The following is a 16,554-nucleotide window of genomic DNA, read 5'->3' on the forward strand; positions in this document are numbered from 1 at the left end:
TATCTTCACTGACTCAGATGTATTTTTGTCACACTAACATTTTGTTGGAGCACGACTGGCAAGGTCAGGATTCCCTCATCCCTCCCTTTACAAGTTCTTTGGGCTCTAGAGACAAATATTTAGAATGAGTCCTCCTTATACCTTAGGAGATTTTCTCCTTTTAGTATCTTCTTCATGCTGCTGTTTTCCCTTTCCTTCCACATGAAGGTACAAATGTAACCATAAAATCTATCAATGTCTTTCTACTGTTCAGGGCCACAGCTCCCACTGAGGACAACACTGTGACATTCTCTCTGTTAAAAAATAACATGCACTTTACTACACATCGGAAACCCAGACAACCATTTGTATAAATTTTATTTTTCATTATTAAGCATTTATTCTAATTTAAGGTTTAAAGTTAATTTAAAGTTTCTATTCGAATATTGTTTGCTTAAAAGTAGTGCAATAAAAAATACAGATGTTTTGCCTCACATGATTAATAATCGTGATTAATAATCGTGATTACAACATTGATCAAAATAATCGCGATTATCATTTTGGCTATAATCATGCAGCCCTTCTCTCAAGGGGAAGCTGACCTGAAATATCTTATTAATTAACTTGAAAAAACACCTAAGTTCCCTTATATATGTCTGTCAGCTCACTCCACATTTCTTTCTATCACTAATAAAGGTGAAGATAGACAGGCAACAGTGCTTGTGTCTGGTAGCCCAGTGTAGCACTACTGATTTTCAGAATCAGTTTGTTTCCAATTCACAGAATCACAGGACCTGATTCAATACAGCTCTTCTCTGGCGTCAAACATTTAAAATCCAGTCAGCTTTCAAGCGTAGGCACAACTTCTGTCAAGTTTTGGTTCTTGCTCACATTCGAACTACTCTTGTCACGAGTTTTCTAATGAGAGGATGCATCAAATGGTCTGTATTTAAAAAACTGATCCAAGGATTTTAGGTGTCAATATTAGATGTTCCTTTTAAATCCAGATAGATTTGAACTGGAAAATCGATTTTTTTTAAACCCCAGCTCTGGCATCTAGATCAAAGATTTGAACACACTGCAATGCCTACTACGACGACAGAGATGGCCACAGCCTGTATTTGTCACTCACAAACTAGCAACTAATGACTGTCTACATTTCATTCGTTCCAGATGATCACGTCGTTCTAAAGGCAATATGTGCATCTGAATGTTCAGATGAGATGAAAATGGACGAGGCGCACCACTAAAACTAGGACTCTCTCTACAATGGTGAAGAAAACAGGAGTACATAAAAATGTCTATGAGGCCTATGAGGGTCTTGAGGGTATCTCTTGGGAAGTTCATGAGAAGATTAGAGCTGGTGCCGTTGTCAGAGGTGAGTTGTCTGGCTGGTAAATCTCCAAATTAATATGCATCTGTAGGCAAGGGACGAGATTTTGGACAGACCATAACATAACTATTCATTATCCAGATTTCCACTGGCTAGGCCCCCAGCATAGTTGCATAGAACAGTAGCCCTGGCGACTTCCTCAACAGAAATGAGACTTTCTGCCTTGCAAGTGTTTTCAAAGCAAAGATCCCAGACCTTCACCTGTCAGCCCCTGCCAACAAGCTACACTCCTTTCTTTACAGCTGCACAAGTAAACAGTGGAGCAGCATATTGAACCATTATGCTGGTATCAAAACTGGAAAGGAAGAAAGCACTTACAAACCTCTGAAGGCTGCAATTTAGGTATGTTCTTGAATCCACTTAACAGCTGCACACAGATCTTCCAGCGGTGTGCAGTCAAGAACGTCCGCACCTCTCTGTCTTTACGCCATCGCATTCCTCCCAGTCTCCCGCTCCGAGAGAAGGATTCCTCCCTCGCATAGTCTCCAAATCCCACACCTCCCAAAGCATGCACGTCTGTTCATCACACTTTCTCTTCTTGTTTTTTTCATTTTTTTTTCATTCTGGGATTCTGGTGACATTTTCACAGTGCCAGATCCTTGCCTTGAGACATTGTATGTGTGCCCACACCTCTCCGCCCCGCAAAATACGCACACATATACGCACGCAGCGAACGCAAACACACACACTCCTCGTCTGGAGCCAGGCCCCTCTGTGCTCATCTACCTCAGAGAAGCTGGAGCTTGGCATAGAGAGGAGGCTCCGGTGGATTGTGTGCTCCGCCTGCCAATGCTGCTCTTTTGATCTGCAGCCAGCTGATGACAGATCTACATTAAGCTCATAGTCTTCTCTCTTTCGCTCGGCTTCTCCTCTCCTCTTCCCTGACACCGGGGCTGCATGTTACTGTAAGTCCACGAGCAACAGTGGGAATCGGCGTTCCCGCGGGGTCGAAGCAGCGAGTCTCCGCGCACACCGGACTGAGAGAAATGCAGAATGCTGAGTGGGTTTCCAGCTTGCAGAAAAACACCATGTAGGTGTGCGCCAGAGATATACACAGACAATCTGACAATGCAGGAGGAAGCTTTACACATATCTGCTGTGTTCCTCCAACGAACAATCCTCCCTTTAATCTGCTCACACTTGAAGACATTGTGTGTATTTTGTAATTATGTTAAGTCGCGGCGTTTTGCTTTAGAACCGCTTCTTCTTTTCTTGTTAGAATGTCTGACCTCATATAACCTCTTGCCTAGCGTCGGAGAAACAGTGCTAAGAAAGTAAATCTGCGTTAGCACGTCTCACCCATTCTCAACACAGAACAACAAGGCTGCAGCTGATGTTTCTATCGTCGATGATGGATTTCTGTCTGGGTGAATGTTCAATGTGGATGATCTGTCTAGACAGAAGCCCTCAGGTCTGAGTGAGTGACACCTAAAACTAGAAGCTTACAGTCTGACAGCAGGCAGTGGTTCATAAAACTCTACTAAAAAAAAAAAAAAGATTATTAAAGCTTTTATAGCGAGCGAATTTTCATTTCACTGAAAAATTGAATCTTCTTAGGAGGCAATTTTAGAGTTGCAATAATTCCGTTAAACAAAGAGGCCAAACTACGGTGCATATTGTATGCCTGAGCCAGGCATTCAGCCGTCACCGATGAAACATAAAAAATAAATGAAAAGCTTTACAAATACAAAAAGGTTTTGATAAGTCTGAAATTTGGAAAAGTGTTAGGATGATTGAATGATGACGATGGCAATTTGAGAGATAGCTTTAAGAGGTCTATCAAGGGAACAAAATTTTATATTCTGCAGTAGTTTCCAACAACGTCCTTGGGTGCCACTCTGAATCCTTTCTCGTATCTGCAGCTCGTGATCTCAACGGATGCCTCCACAGGTCTCAGCCTTCAGCGCTCTAGCCAACTAGTTGGCCAAGTTTCTGGCAACTACACTTGCAAAAACTCACCTACCCCCAGTGTTATGGTGCATTTATCTGCCTGATAAGTGTCTTTGAAAAACAGTGCACGCCAGCAGAGCGGGAGCGATGGCTAGCAGATGTTGATGAATGAGGAGTGATGGGCAGCGAGCCTCACCATTAGAAAAAAAACACAACCAGCTGTTATTTCTAAAGGGGATCATCTGCCTATTACTGTGCTATCCAGCAGGGATAGCTTGCCATCACATTATTCAGCATGGCGGGCAGCTTTAAGAGAGGTGCGACTTTGTGCTGATATGTGAAAACACGGTCTTTTTCATTTTAGCCACTGCTGTTTTCGGTCTTTTTTTTCCCCCAGGGGCAGTGATTGCGAGCATAATTTTAAAGATAAAGGGGGGAACAACAGCAGATAATATTTGGTTGTAGCTCACTGTATTGTTTGTGTTTGTTATTACGGAGCTGTATTTTGATTCACTGGGTCAATACTTATGTGTGGGCTGCAAATTGGCAATCAGCCTGTCACATTCACATTCAAATGGTCACTGCAGGGGTCACGGCCCGTCTCAGTGGAGGGGAGAATGCTTTTATATTGCTCTCTTAAAGATCATTTACTATATTTTTCTAGGGCACGGAGAGCACAATAGCGCACACAGACCCACACACCTGGTGTTTTCATCTGCGTTGTGTGTTCATGTCATCACTGACGCAAACGTTTAATGAAGCTTTTTTTTTTTTTTTTCTCCTTTGTGTTCTTTGTGTTGTACCCGAGCCTCGCTCAACGCGGGAGCATAGAGTGCGCCAGGACACACGAGAGAGTGGGTGAAAGTGGTACAGAACAAATGTAAGTGTAAATATAAGAGTCACGTGGGTTCAAGAGGGAGAGAGAATGGTAACTCGTACCTAATGCTCATAACTGAGCCCCGGCCTTCGGTGGTTGAGTGGCTGTCTGGATGTGGCATACACTGTATCGTGAAACACCCTGAAAACGTCAGCTGAAACGCATGCGCATGTTTCTTTCGAGACTTCCGTGAGCATTCCATTTCACAACTGATGCTTCGGTTTGATTTAAGAACAGATTAGAAAGACTAGCTTTGCATTGTTCCTTTATGGGTTGTTTGCTCTGCTCCTACCAGTTTAAGGAGTGTGTTTTCAGCCTATTGTTGAGGCGAACATGTGTTCATTTCCTGCCTGCCTACAGTGTTCCTTTAAAAACCAAGCTCCTCTTGGCATCCCTGATTTGAAATCTAAGCACACAGTGGTGCTGAGCGCCATGCTGTCCTCTGGAAGAAACAGCTGTTTGCATGAATGTTTAATGTACGCCCACGTAGCCATGCCATTTCAACAGATGAGAATGTGAGGGATCAGCATGATCCCCTGATTTGAGCTGTTTCAAGTCCTTGCCATTTCGGAATGTCAAACGTCTCATTGACTGGAGCGCACCACTTAAAAATGTTATAGGTTAGAAAAACCAAAACAGCTTCAGCGGTTTAGCCTTGTTGTGATGTAGACTTCATTTATCAGCACGGATCATGTGGGAGCAGCAAAAGAGAGAAGAGAAAGTGCAGAAACTGCTTTAGGGAAGCCATTTGTCAATCACGGTGCTGAAAATATCATAAAACTTAATATCATGGTATTAGGGCTGCATCAAATGATTACATTTTCAATTGTTCATTCGTTTGATAAGTCAGTCAAACAATCAATTATTTTTTTGATTAATGTATAGACTACTTTGCTGACTCCTTTGCTTTTCCAATATAATAATAATAAACAGAACATCCCCATATACATTTTGTAACACAATATGAATGTATGAATGATGAAGATGAACACATTTCAACCATCACATCCCCATTTTATTATCTTCTGTGTCTAATTAGCATACACGGTGTTAAAATTATTTAAATTCATTGACTTGTTGTGAACATAATTGAAAATGGATCTGCGTTATTCTGTAGAGGGACACCGTTCATACCTACGGCTGATTCAGGATCACCAGTGAAGCTAATAGAGTTATGCTTCTGCACCAACTTGACGCTGTAGCTACAGCTACAGCGTCTGACAGCTCAGACCCTACAGAGACCCTAATGCCGCCACAATGTAAGACTCAACTTACAATGCTCGTTGCCATTGTTGAAAGTGTAGCAGGAAGTAGAAACAAAATTAACCCTCGGTTGTGTTTCTACAGAGCGAGTCAGACTGATGAGTGCACGAGCATAAATGTCTAGCATGGTCGTAGGCTGTGTTTAGGTTACGTCCTCTAGTCTGACAGAGGCATAAATGACGCTTAACTTGTGAGAGGAAACAGAAAGACCCCAGCCGAATTCAGGCTAGAACCAGGAACATTCATGATGCAAACCACTGCTAAACGTTGCTTACTCCTACTTAGAGCATTACCTTAATGGAAATTCCGTAGTTTAGTTTTATAGGTCTATATGTGCAGAAACAATCTGCTTGGATCTGGTAAATGAACTGGAAAGCTACACTGCCCTTCTAGTGCTTATCATCTGCTCTCAATTCTCTGTCGAGTTCCCTTCTCAAAAACAACTAATAAGGACACGACAACTCCCAGACTCTGACCACCAATCAACCAGCAGATTACATTCACTGCAAAAGCCAAATACTCAGGGAGGACAGCTACGACAGGGAGCAGTTTCTAATTTAGCAGTAGTGCAACTTCCTCTTTGGCAGTTTTGATATACTGGTTGTATTGTTGCCCTCAGCAGGATCAAATTGTTTAGCAAGACAAACATCTGTCAAGCATCTGGCTCTGTTGAATCCATTTCCTCACTTTTGATGTTTGGATAAGGACTCTCTGAAAAAACATTGATGTATTCCACACAAATCGACATATTTACGTAGTGGCAGGCCTGCATGATATCAATGCGATCATCACAATGCAGTAACACTGTCGTCTGCTCCCATTAAAATGTCTTTTTTGTCATATCACAAATACTTTCTGAGCCTCGACTGGCTCATCAGAGGAATAAAAGGCACTAAGGTATAAAATAAAATGCAAATATTGTGGTGTGGTTACTTTACCAGTGGGTCAGTGCACAAAGCCATGGCTTGATATACAAATAAATTAATCAAATAATGATTCAATAAATACAAAGCTCCGGTGCTTAGAGTCATTAATATGGATAACAACCTTTTGTTAAAGGAAAAAAAAAACAATATAAGGATTTATCATTGAAAAGAAAGGCTGCCCCTGCTCACCCCCCATGGTATTATCTGTCATATTAACATCTGTGTATTGGTTTTACTGACATCTAAATGTTGAAATATAGATACTACTGAATTCATAATTACAGTAACCGTGAGCCATGTGCAGCCGTGCTGACAGCTGATAGCTCAGAGCTACCCCCTCACAGGGAGGTGATGAACTGACTTCTCAACGGTGTGCGCACCAATAATCAGAGAGGCCAGGTTACCAAGTGAAATGTTGCGTCAGATTGAAAAAGTGTTACACACACACACGAACTCTGAAGCTGTTTTGTCGCTTTGTTTTGTGGTCTCATTTTAGACAGAAATTTGGAAGCCCGTTGGGTTTAGTGTCTCACCTAACCAATGAGTACTTTCTTTTGTTCTCACCATGTTCCAACACTTTCATATTCTGTGTCTGCAAAGGGCACTCCAGTGAAAAAAGCTAAAAAGTAAACACCATAAGCCGGATATGTTGCCCTGCATAGAAGAGCAATGCGGCTGTCAATATGGCTGCGGGTTTACAATTGTCGTGCTTGGCGAGTGCTGTCTGTATCACACAAGTGTGAAAAGCAATAACACCACCAAAGTGCAACTGTTAGCGGTCAATATTTTCTCTCCGTGATAAACCCTCTGGGCAGGAGCGTTCCTTCATCTAGCCAACGCAAACACAGCTTTGCAGTTTCAATCTGTCACACTGTATGAATCTGCAGTCTATAAAGCACAATTCATATATATATACATCCTTCCCTAGTTTCAAAGAGGAATCAAATATGAAATCAAATATGAACTTTAAATATTGCAGATAAAGTCACACTCTCTGCCGCTGTGATCAGGGTTAAAAACTCACTGCTAAAATCAAATTAGCCTCCGCTGCTGCTGAGCTGTGAGCTTGATTCGGTTCACCTGTTCTCATGTCACTTCTGTGCAGGGGAGCGTTTTTTTGAAAGCTAAGGCAGCCATGAGCCATTGTCTCATTCAGACACAAGCACAAAGCAATAGCACAAATTATATTTCTGAAAAGAAAAGAAAAGAAAAGAAAAAAACAGAGAGGAAAAGATTACCTTGTAAAAGTCAGATGTGCTTGAGGGAGGAAGTCTGGAGGCTGACCTGAACAGGATACATGAACACGTCTGCTTCAGCTGTATCTGGAACACAGAGGAACCCAGTCTGTCAAGGTTGCTTCGCAGCTGTTAAGATTCTCAGTGTATCGTGATCACACATCATTTGCACCATCTAACAGAATGCACACATCAATGTATCTAAGTGTGAGTTATTTGCGTAGCTCATAATGATCCAACCACGAGAGTGTGTGTTGAAACATGAGATTTACAAAGTTTGAACAGATACCAACTTTAGCGCTTATACATACACGCACACACATGTATTCACACACTCTTACACACACTCAATAAACAAGCATTCAATTCCCCAAGTGGCTGTAGACTCGGCAGACTCGGCTACCCAGTGGCTTACTTTTGAAGATGAATCTCCAGAGCCCCCTGAGGAAAACAGCGCTTCGCCAGGGATGTCCAGGAACGCTAACTGTCGCCGTCTCTCTCCACTCTCGTACACTGACGGCTGTGATGGGAAGGCACGGCGCTCCCACACTGAGGCAGGGTAATTGGCTAGAGATGATGGGCCATAAACATACATCACAGGGGCGGCGGAGCGCCAAGCAGACAGCTAACTAAGGCTCTCTTTCGACTGCGTGGCTCTTGTTTGTCATATGCACACGTACACAAGAGCTCCTCATTGTTCTCCCTTCCCTGGATGTTCACGCTCTTTGAACACATGGCCTGGCCCACAATTATCATAACACAGAGAGAGGGAAAACCTTGCCACTCCGTTCAATCTATTACCATAAGCCCACATGGAGCACTCTATACATATATTCTATGTGGACCTTTTCAGCATTTCCTTGGCACCATGACCATAACCCAGAGGATGCTCTTTCCTGCCATTATCCTCTGCTGATATATAATGGGCACTACCCATTGAAAATGCATCATCACCATAACAGATAGTATGCCCTCTGTCTCACCATTACTACCACCACTCAGTGGTGGATAATAGGCTATCCGTTCCTGCGGTGCTATCGCCACGGCGCAGACTTTCCTTCCATTACCATAACACTTCTGTCATAATAAGCAGGGAGAGCCTTCCAGTCATGACCACAGCTCTCTGAGAGAGGGTCAGTCGTGTCAGACTGTTTGCTCACACGCTGGTAATTGGGAGAAATAAGGCTGGGTGAGGAAGTAGGACTGGAGCAGCGCTTTCTTCTCAGTTGTTTGCTGAGCAAGGCAGCATTTTGTTATGATCCAGTGGTGCTGCTGAGCCATTTGACAAATTTTAAAAAGCAGGCAAATAAAAAAAGATATGGCGTAACAGTGGCAGTTAATTTGGCTCACATTATTGCAGTTGTTTGCAGCATCTCATGATGCACTGCCATAATGGCTATTTCCCCAGATACCACATGTCCTTTTCTACATTCTCTAATGCCGTGACATGGGATGAGGATTTCATCCAAAATCTACTTCGTTCTTTCAGTCCTCCTCTTCTGCTGGGCTTTCCAGATCTAGTTTGACAGGTTTTGCGTGACAAACAGCAACCTAAAGACCCCTTCACTCTCTCAGCAGACGGGAACTTCAAGGGGAAGAGTAAAACCGGTGGCAGGGAGAGCCAGAGACAAGGGGGGGTCCAGGCAATGCGCTCATTATTCAGAAAGACACTCGAGGCCACAGAAAATAGCACGCCTCATTTTTCTTGTCCAGCGTCGGCTGGTTTAATGGCGTGTTCACAGCAAGCGATGAGATAAAGGAATAGTGTGCCCAGGCCGGGACGTGGAAGCAGGGACGTTCTTGATGGAAACACGACCACAGCGGGCGGCTACCCCACATTCCTCTCAATGCTAGACCACATGAGTTGCTAAAGCTGCTGAAAGTGTTACAGCGGCAAATAAACATGTCTCATCATTCAAGGAAGCAGACAGCAAGGACAGTAAGGCAAGCTATCAAAGACCAAAATGAAATATGGTCTCAATTACACTGTAGCTATAGAGAGGCACAGATGTTCCTATTGTTCCTCCCATTCCACATCCTCCTGAACCTTCCCTCATTATTGCCTTCATTACCGGTGCCATCGATATGGCAGTCGACTGCAAGAAAACATGGATGTATCCAAAACTCATCATCCAAACACCAATTAATCATCCGCCCAGCAATTACACAACACACCGTGTATTGATCTGGAGCGCAGTGACACTTTCTCTACTCAATTCATACACCAGAAGCTCCTGCAACTGAGGCAACAGCGAGCTACAAGCCATGCAAAGTAATCTCCTCCTGCTCTATATACCCACTGGACTGGAACTGTGTTTTGATCAGAGAGATGATGGGGCAGGTGTTATGGTACAGCTTCATGTCAGCGAGAAGCCTCATACCACTGCACCCAATCTCCAAGCATGGCAGTGGGCTGTGGTGTCAGACAGCCTCTTTTGTTCAAGTCCTAATTGGGGTAATTTATTGTCCTAACAGGCAGAGCAGCTGTGGCTTTACAGCGTAGCACCAATTAAAACCAGATGCTGGAATGAAAAGATGGGGCTGAACGTGACTGGGGGAACAATTGCTAATATTAATTCAGATCCCTGCAAGATGAATGTGACAAGCTGGGGATGAAAGATTTTCTCCAATGCATTGCTGTCACTGTGATATTGACAATGTGGAATTTTAGTATTGATTCATAACAACCGTTACAAGCAGATATCTCCAAGATTATGCATTCTTTTTAATAACACAGACAATTTTCTGCCAGATGAAACGCCAAAGCAAATGTCAGTGGGGGGGCATGTGATGCCTGGTGCTAAGACTGTGACTGCAGTGCATCCACATTCACTGGACTTTCAAATTTTGTTCTAGTTTTAACATCGTTAGAGAAGTTTTTCCCTCACAAAATGGCTTTGACAGAGGATCAGGTGAATATGAGCACAAGATCTGGGGAATGTGGGGAGCAAATGAAAGAAATCAGGTCGCTGTGAAGATTTCTCCAGGGCAGGGCTAACCCCGGCATACTGTGCTTGGCCCGCCTGCCTCTTCAGTCCGGGCTCTTTAGACGAAGAGCCCCGGGGACAGACACAAATGTGAGTAACACAGAGGATGGAGGCAGTGTGAGGTCACCACCTCAGAACAGCAGCCCACAGAAGTAAGCAGAGATACACAGCGCCACAAGCCTTTGGCTTAAAACTCAAAGGGAGAAGAGAGGGAATAGTCATGACTACCCTGGCAAGGTTCTCCGTTTGTTGTTCATCTCGATTTTCTGAGAAGGTCTGATGAAGTGCATCTTCAATGCCATTATTTACTCTAAATGCATTGTGTGACACATTCATTCATGCTTATTTATTATCGTCATTTTTCATCCTACATCCTGCTCCAAATCAACTGCAGGTGTCAATCTTAATGGTACTCTGTTAGGTGCTGTTAATGTGAAGTGTGAAGTGCTGATAAGGTCACTCCTGATTTAATATACACACATCTGTATTAAATGCATGTGTCCAGGGACAGTAATTTTGTGGCCAGTTTGGATTACCAGTTTAAGAAAGCACTTTTTAGGAGAATGCTCCCGAATGTGCCTTTGTGAAAAAACAGCATTGTGCAACATACACATACAGCTTCAAGCTTTTTATTTGCCTATTGTGAAATTAAAGTAATACTTATTTTGCATCATCTTTATAACCATAAATCATTGTCAGCACCTACCAGCAAGGCACAACAATGTTGTCACTCAGAGAAATTGCTCCATGTTTTTGTTAGAGCACTTTAAATAATGGTGAAATACTATTAGATCCCATTTTTTTGACTAGTTAAAAATACTATTTGATACTACACTACCCTTCACATTTTATCCGTTTAGTGTGATTCTGTTTTGAGTGAAATGCTGATGCAAAACACATCACTTTGATGATTTATGGATTCATTTATTGGAGGGGCAAATGCCCCTCTTCAATTGAACGACTGTTTAAAGAATGGGAAATGTAATGAGGAGACATGTGCATAATATACAATAGTATCTTCCTCTAGTCCTGTGGTACACAATCACTGAACAATACATTGAGGTAGTGAAAGGCTGTGTGATGGGAATTTGACATGACAGCGTCTGGATCGCATTCACACTTGGCATCAGTGAAGCGCACCGCGCCCTGCATGAACGATCCCTCCTCTCAAAATGAAAGATGGGAGGAGTTCAGGACTTGTACAACTCTGTAGCACCTTCTTCTAACAGAGCTCAGCTCGAAGCTCTTCTGAAGTCCATTCATTGTACAACCCTGGAGACAACATGAAATACTTGTTTGCCACAGCCTTGACAACAGCAGCTGTGGTCAGTCTTCAGCATAACCTCTCTTTCCTCCCTCTCAGTACCTCAGATGGAGTCAAACACTGTTTGAGAGTGAAGAGCCGTAAGCATTCCAACTGGATGGCAGCAAACCTTGGTGTTTTATGAGGATAAAGAGACCTGACCCAATTAGCTGTCTCTGTTAAATAAAATTCCACTGGCCCTCATTTAAACCGCCACAAACCCCCTTCATCCCCCTCCCCTGCTTGTGTTTTTACAGTACAAAGTGATTACAGATTTAATTAGCTGAGGACCTTGCTTCAGGGAGACTCCTAAATCCATATTGATATTTCTGCAGAGTTTAGAAATGGAGGCCTCAGCTCTGTGAGGATGACTTACGATGGTGACTGGAGACCAATATAATGGAAATATGATTTGTAACTTTTACTCCCTGCTGTTTATTTTCCCCCCTAAGGCTAATCATTTGATTGCAGGGGGGCAGTGACAGTTATGCAGAGACCAAGGAGCTGATCGATGTCCTCTCATAGGTAGAGTCACGGCTTTAACCAGACCTCCTCTCAGGATTTTGAGGATGATCTGAAATTAACACACCTTAATTAGATATGATTCTTTACTATACTGTGTTATAGATGGAACTTCCAGGCGTTATTTCTTTAAACTTTCCACAGAAATGCTTCTTGACTTTAAACAACACATTGTGTGAAAGCAGACATTTTCAAAAGCCATCTTTTGATGTCGAGAAAAGGACAAGAAATCTATCTGGAGCCACCACCAAATTTAAAAGTCGACAAAGAGGAACACACAAAATAAGATGCAGAGATGCCAGTTTTAATACAACACATCACAATTCAGCCACAAGGAACATTGTGACCCTGGGTTCACACAGAAAACCAGAATGCTGTGTAGTGCTGCAATGACTGCCTGCGTCCCTTTAGGGCCCGTGTTAACCAACTGGGTTGTTCACACAGGAGGAACTCTGGGGCAGAGCTCTGCAGCTGTCTCACGATCTATGGCTTTTGGTTTCTGAACTAATTTCTCTGCACACTGCAGCAAATCCGATGAGGAAACACAAATAATTAGTTCTAAATGGTATATGTGATATAAACAGTCTGATTGTGATAAAATTATAAATGTGCTTTGCTTGCTTGCCAATGCTTTGGATTTTCCTGCCTGATCTCCTGGACTTTCAATTCCTCTAATTTGTCCCTCCTACATGATTGCTACAGGCGCTGAAGAAGTGGGTATAGGCGTAACCTAAAGGTGTTATCCAAGAACACATGCCAAGTGCTACATTATAAATTCCTGGGGTTATATCAGCTCTGCATGAAGCGGATGGTGGAATTTGTTGTTTGTTGACCGTGGACAAATGACTGTCAGATGTGAACAGCCAGACCTCAGCTCGGGCCAGAAATTCTAAATCGCTGGACATGCGCTGTCATTTCCTGTGTTTCCCTAAGGTTAGCAAGACTCTAGCCAGACTCTGCTTTTTCCACTAGAACACTCTCTGCTGTTGTTGTTATCTATATTGTCTATCACTGGATCCAATAATTAAACACATAATCCGTCTGGGTGCTTCGAGTCTAGCAGAGTTTGCTAAGGGATGTCGAAAGGCGTACAAGGAAATGTACAGGTGCATCACCATCCTTGAGTTTCCCATGGATTAGAAACTTAGATCGCTGTGTTCCCATTATGACAGGGTGAGAAGAATCTTAAAGGGCACGATGTAAAGCGCCAGTTTGGACATGAAAGCCTTCGCAGAACGGCAATGAAAGCTCGGATGAAAGCTTTTCAGCCAACATGTTCCAGTGGATATGAGTTTTTTGTTCTTTTTTTTTCACATCAGGTAGGAAATGTAAAAACAGTGCGCTGTGGGTTTCTTTTCATCACCACTGCACTGAGCATACAGTGCACCTCCGAATAGCAGACTTGGGGGGGTGGGAGGAGGGGCTGTGCGGTAAATGCCGACGCTGGAGAGGAAATGAAAATGAGGGAGAGGAGTATGGAGATGTCAGAGCAGCTCGTCAAACTCCCAGCACGTACTATATGAATATTTCTCCACTGACACACAGAAACCTCCCGTCCCAAACTGCACACTTGGAGACAAACAAAGACAAAGATATAGAGACAAACAGATTCTGTAGATACACACAGCAGACAGCTATATAGCTGGCTAGATAGAAAATAGATAACCCTCTATCTCCCCTCATCGCCTTTGCCCAACATGGATACCTGTCTCAGGCTTCATATCTCAGACCTAAATTTCTCGAGGCAAGGCTGACAGGAAGAGTTCTCCACAGCTGAAAGAGCTGCCTTCCAGCACCAACAGGGGCTGTCAGAGAGCTCACTAACATCACACATGCAGGTAACATCCAGGACAGGTCGACAGACTGGCACGAGGGCTGCTTTCAAACGCAGGACACACCCACACATGCAGATTACAGACACACATTAGAGGAAAACTTTAAAAAAGATATATATATAGTGCCTCTTGTGGTGCAATATTAAATGTGAGAAATCCATAGCCGCGCTAGTCGCACCATGAGTCTGCAGAAATTTTGATGTTTATGTCAGTGGTTTTGTCAAATCAATCACACTGTGCATAATAACAATAAAAATATCTAATCCAGCTAACCATCCTCAATTTCATTTAAAACCCGATACGTTAATGAAGGTCATCTATAATATATTGTCATGGAATCATAAGACACAGATGAAACCTTCTAAATCAATCAAGTAGATGCCAAAGTATTTAATTGCATAAACGAGAGAACTGGCAGGCTGGTGGCATAAAAGAAAAGGTCTGGGGCTCATGAGGCCACATTCACCTGGCATTACAGCAGTCCATCTGGGAGACATTTCAGTCAACGCCCACAGGCTTCAATTCCTTTGGGGACCATTAATATCTGTACTGAAATTTGTGACAACCTATTCCACAGTTGCATAGATAGAAATGGCTGACTGACGTTATCCTCTAAGCCTCACCACAGGCCATCAACTACTCTAGACTCTTCTTCTGGATTGTTAAGTAAATGCTTTCCTAACAGTGATTCCCAACATCCAGCACTGCTCATAGAACAGACCGTCTTATCTGAAGACAGAAGCAGATTTAAATGGGAGTAAGTGTTCACTCCCTATTCAGCTAAGACAAATGCTCATAATGTGAGGCATTATATTATGACCACCTTCCTAATATTGTGTAGGTCTCCCTTGTGCCTCCAAAACAGTTGTGACACGTCAGAGAATGGACATGGGCCTCCTGAGGGTGACCTGTGGTGTCTGTCGTTGTTAGTGAAGGCCTTTGGGTCGTTTGGGTTGAGGTGATGGATCTCTGTGGATCATCATGATCGGTTCAGGAGGCCACCTTTTTCATGCTTTTTGAGTTGTTCCTAAAAAATTTTTTTGCATATGCATCCTGCTGGGGATGGCTGCTGCCATCAAGGAGCGTCATTGCTATGTGGTGGGGGTATCTGTTCTGGTCTAGGTGGGTGGTACATGTCTCTAACATTAATGCCAAGTCCAAATGTTTCCCGGCAGAATATTGTGCTGTCACAAGATGGTCAATGTTATTCACCTCACCTTGTAGGGGTTTAAATGTTGTGGCTGATCATGTATACTTACCCAAGGAACAACCTTCCAAGTGAAACCCACCTGCTCTGATAATCATGACTCTAGGAGCGGATTTTGAAGTAATCAAACACTTGAGTTAGCCAGAATGTCTCTGCTTTCTGCTTATTACAAAAACATTTTGTAAGCCAACACATTCACTTAGGTAGTGAATGTGCACTTTGGACTCCCAAAGTAAACCAGTATATCTCTAACATCAGATAGAGCTGTTATTAATTATATGTTTTAGTTATAATGTGCTTACTCTTATTTTGGTGAACATCCGCTACGTCTCCAACACTACTGTGCATGCCGGGGCTATAAAACTGGAAGCCAATGCTGTGTATTCAATCGTCCGAGGAATGTGTTGAAATGAATAGAGGTTTTCATTTTGGCAGCTTAATATTAAGCACTATGTTATGATTTAAAGATTGTCATGTTATAGTGATCAGTATCTCCACGACAAATGAGTTGGGGTTCAGGCTGTGGAGGTACACCAAATTGGTAAATCAGACCAGAAGCACTTACTTCCACTGTGCATCCTATGGGCCATCATTGGTGGGTGTGCTCACAGATCAAAGTGGCAGGGGTCTTCCAGGCTAAAAAGGAATAAGAAACAAAGGACCATTAAATCACAGTGAGAGACCCCGCTCTGAGCAACACGCACATTTAAACACTGCAGTATGAGGACTGTGAAGAGAGTTAAGGACCCACAGAGAAAGATAGAGAGAGGAGGAGAGGGAGAGAAAGGGAACGCAACATTGATTTTCCCCCTCTGAAGTGCCAGTTCATCATTCTGTGAGACACGCAATATTGATCCCCTGCCTTTAGTTTGTTTGTAATTTGGGGGGCTCAAAACTGTTCACAAAGATAGATCCTCTTATATGCCACTTGGCTTCGAGATGAAGAATGGAGGGATCAAAGGATGTGAAGATGACCTCATTTTGCAAGGTGCTCCTGAAAAGGTTTTTTTTTTTTTTTGTGGCCCTGTTTAAAAAGGGAGCTTTAAGGTGGGCAGCTGTTTACCCTTTCAAAGTTCCCGTTTTTTATTTTTATCCCTCTGTGCCAGCTCCAATACCTTGGTCAAGAGCCTTTGCCTT

General features: G+C 43.0%; 1 protein-coding gene across 3 annotated transcripts in view; it reads right to left on the reverse strand.

The window, feature by feature from the left end:
- mgat4c (mgat4 family member C) overlaps positions 1-16,554 on the reverse strand; it is a 99,380-nt gene that overhangs the window by 41,056 nt on the left and 41,770 nt on the right. For 2 of the 3 annotated variants that reach the window (XM_047597202.1, XM_047597203.1), the window contains 2 exons: positions 15,983-16,053; positions 7,567-7,650 (listed from right to left, as the gene is read on the reverse strand). The gene's annotated coding sequence lies outside the window, so the exon portion shown is untranslated. Of the gene's footprint in view, positions 1-7,566; positions 7,651-7,978; positions 8,389-15,982; positions 16,054-16,554 lie in introns of those variants that run through there. The other variant, XM_047597204.1, reaches the window with a different exon arrangement.

The sequence above is a fragment of the Mugil cephalus genome, chromosome 10 (genome assembly GCF_022458985.1).
Source record: "Mugil cephalus isolate CIBA_MC_2020 chromosome 10, CIBA_Mcephalus_1.1, whole genome shotgun sequence".
Lineage (NCBI taxonomy): Eukaryota > Metazoa > Chordata > Actinopteri > Mugiliformes > Mugilidae > Mugil > Mugil cephalus.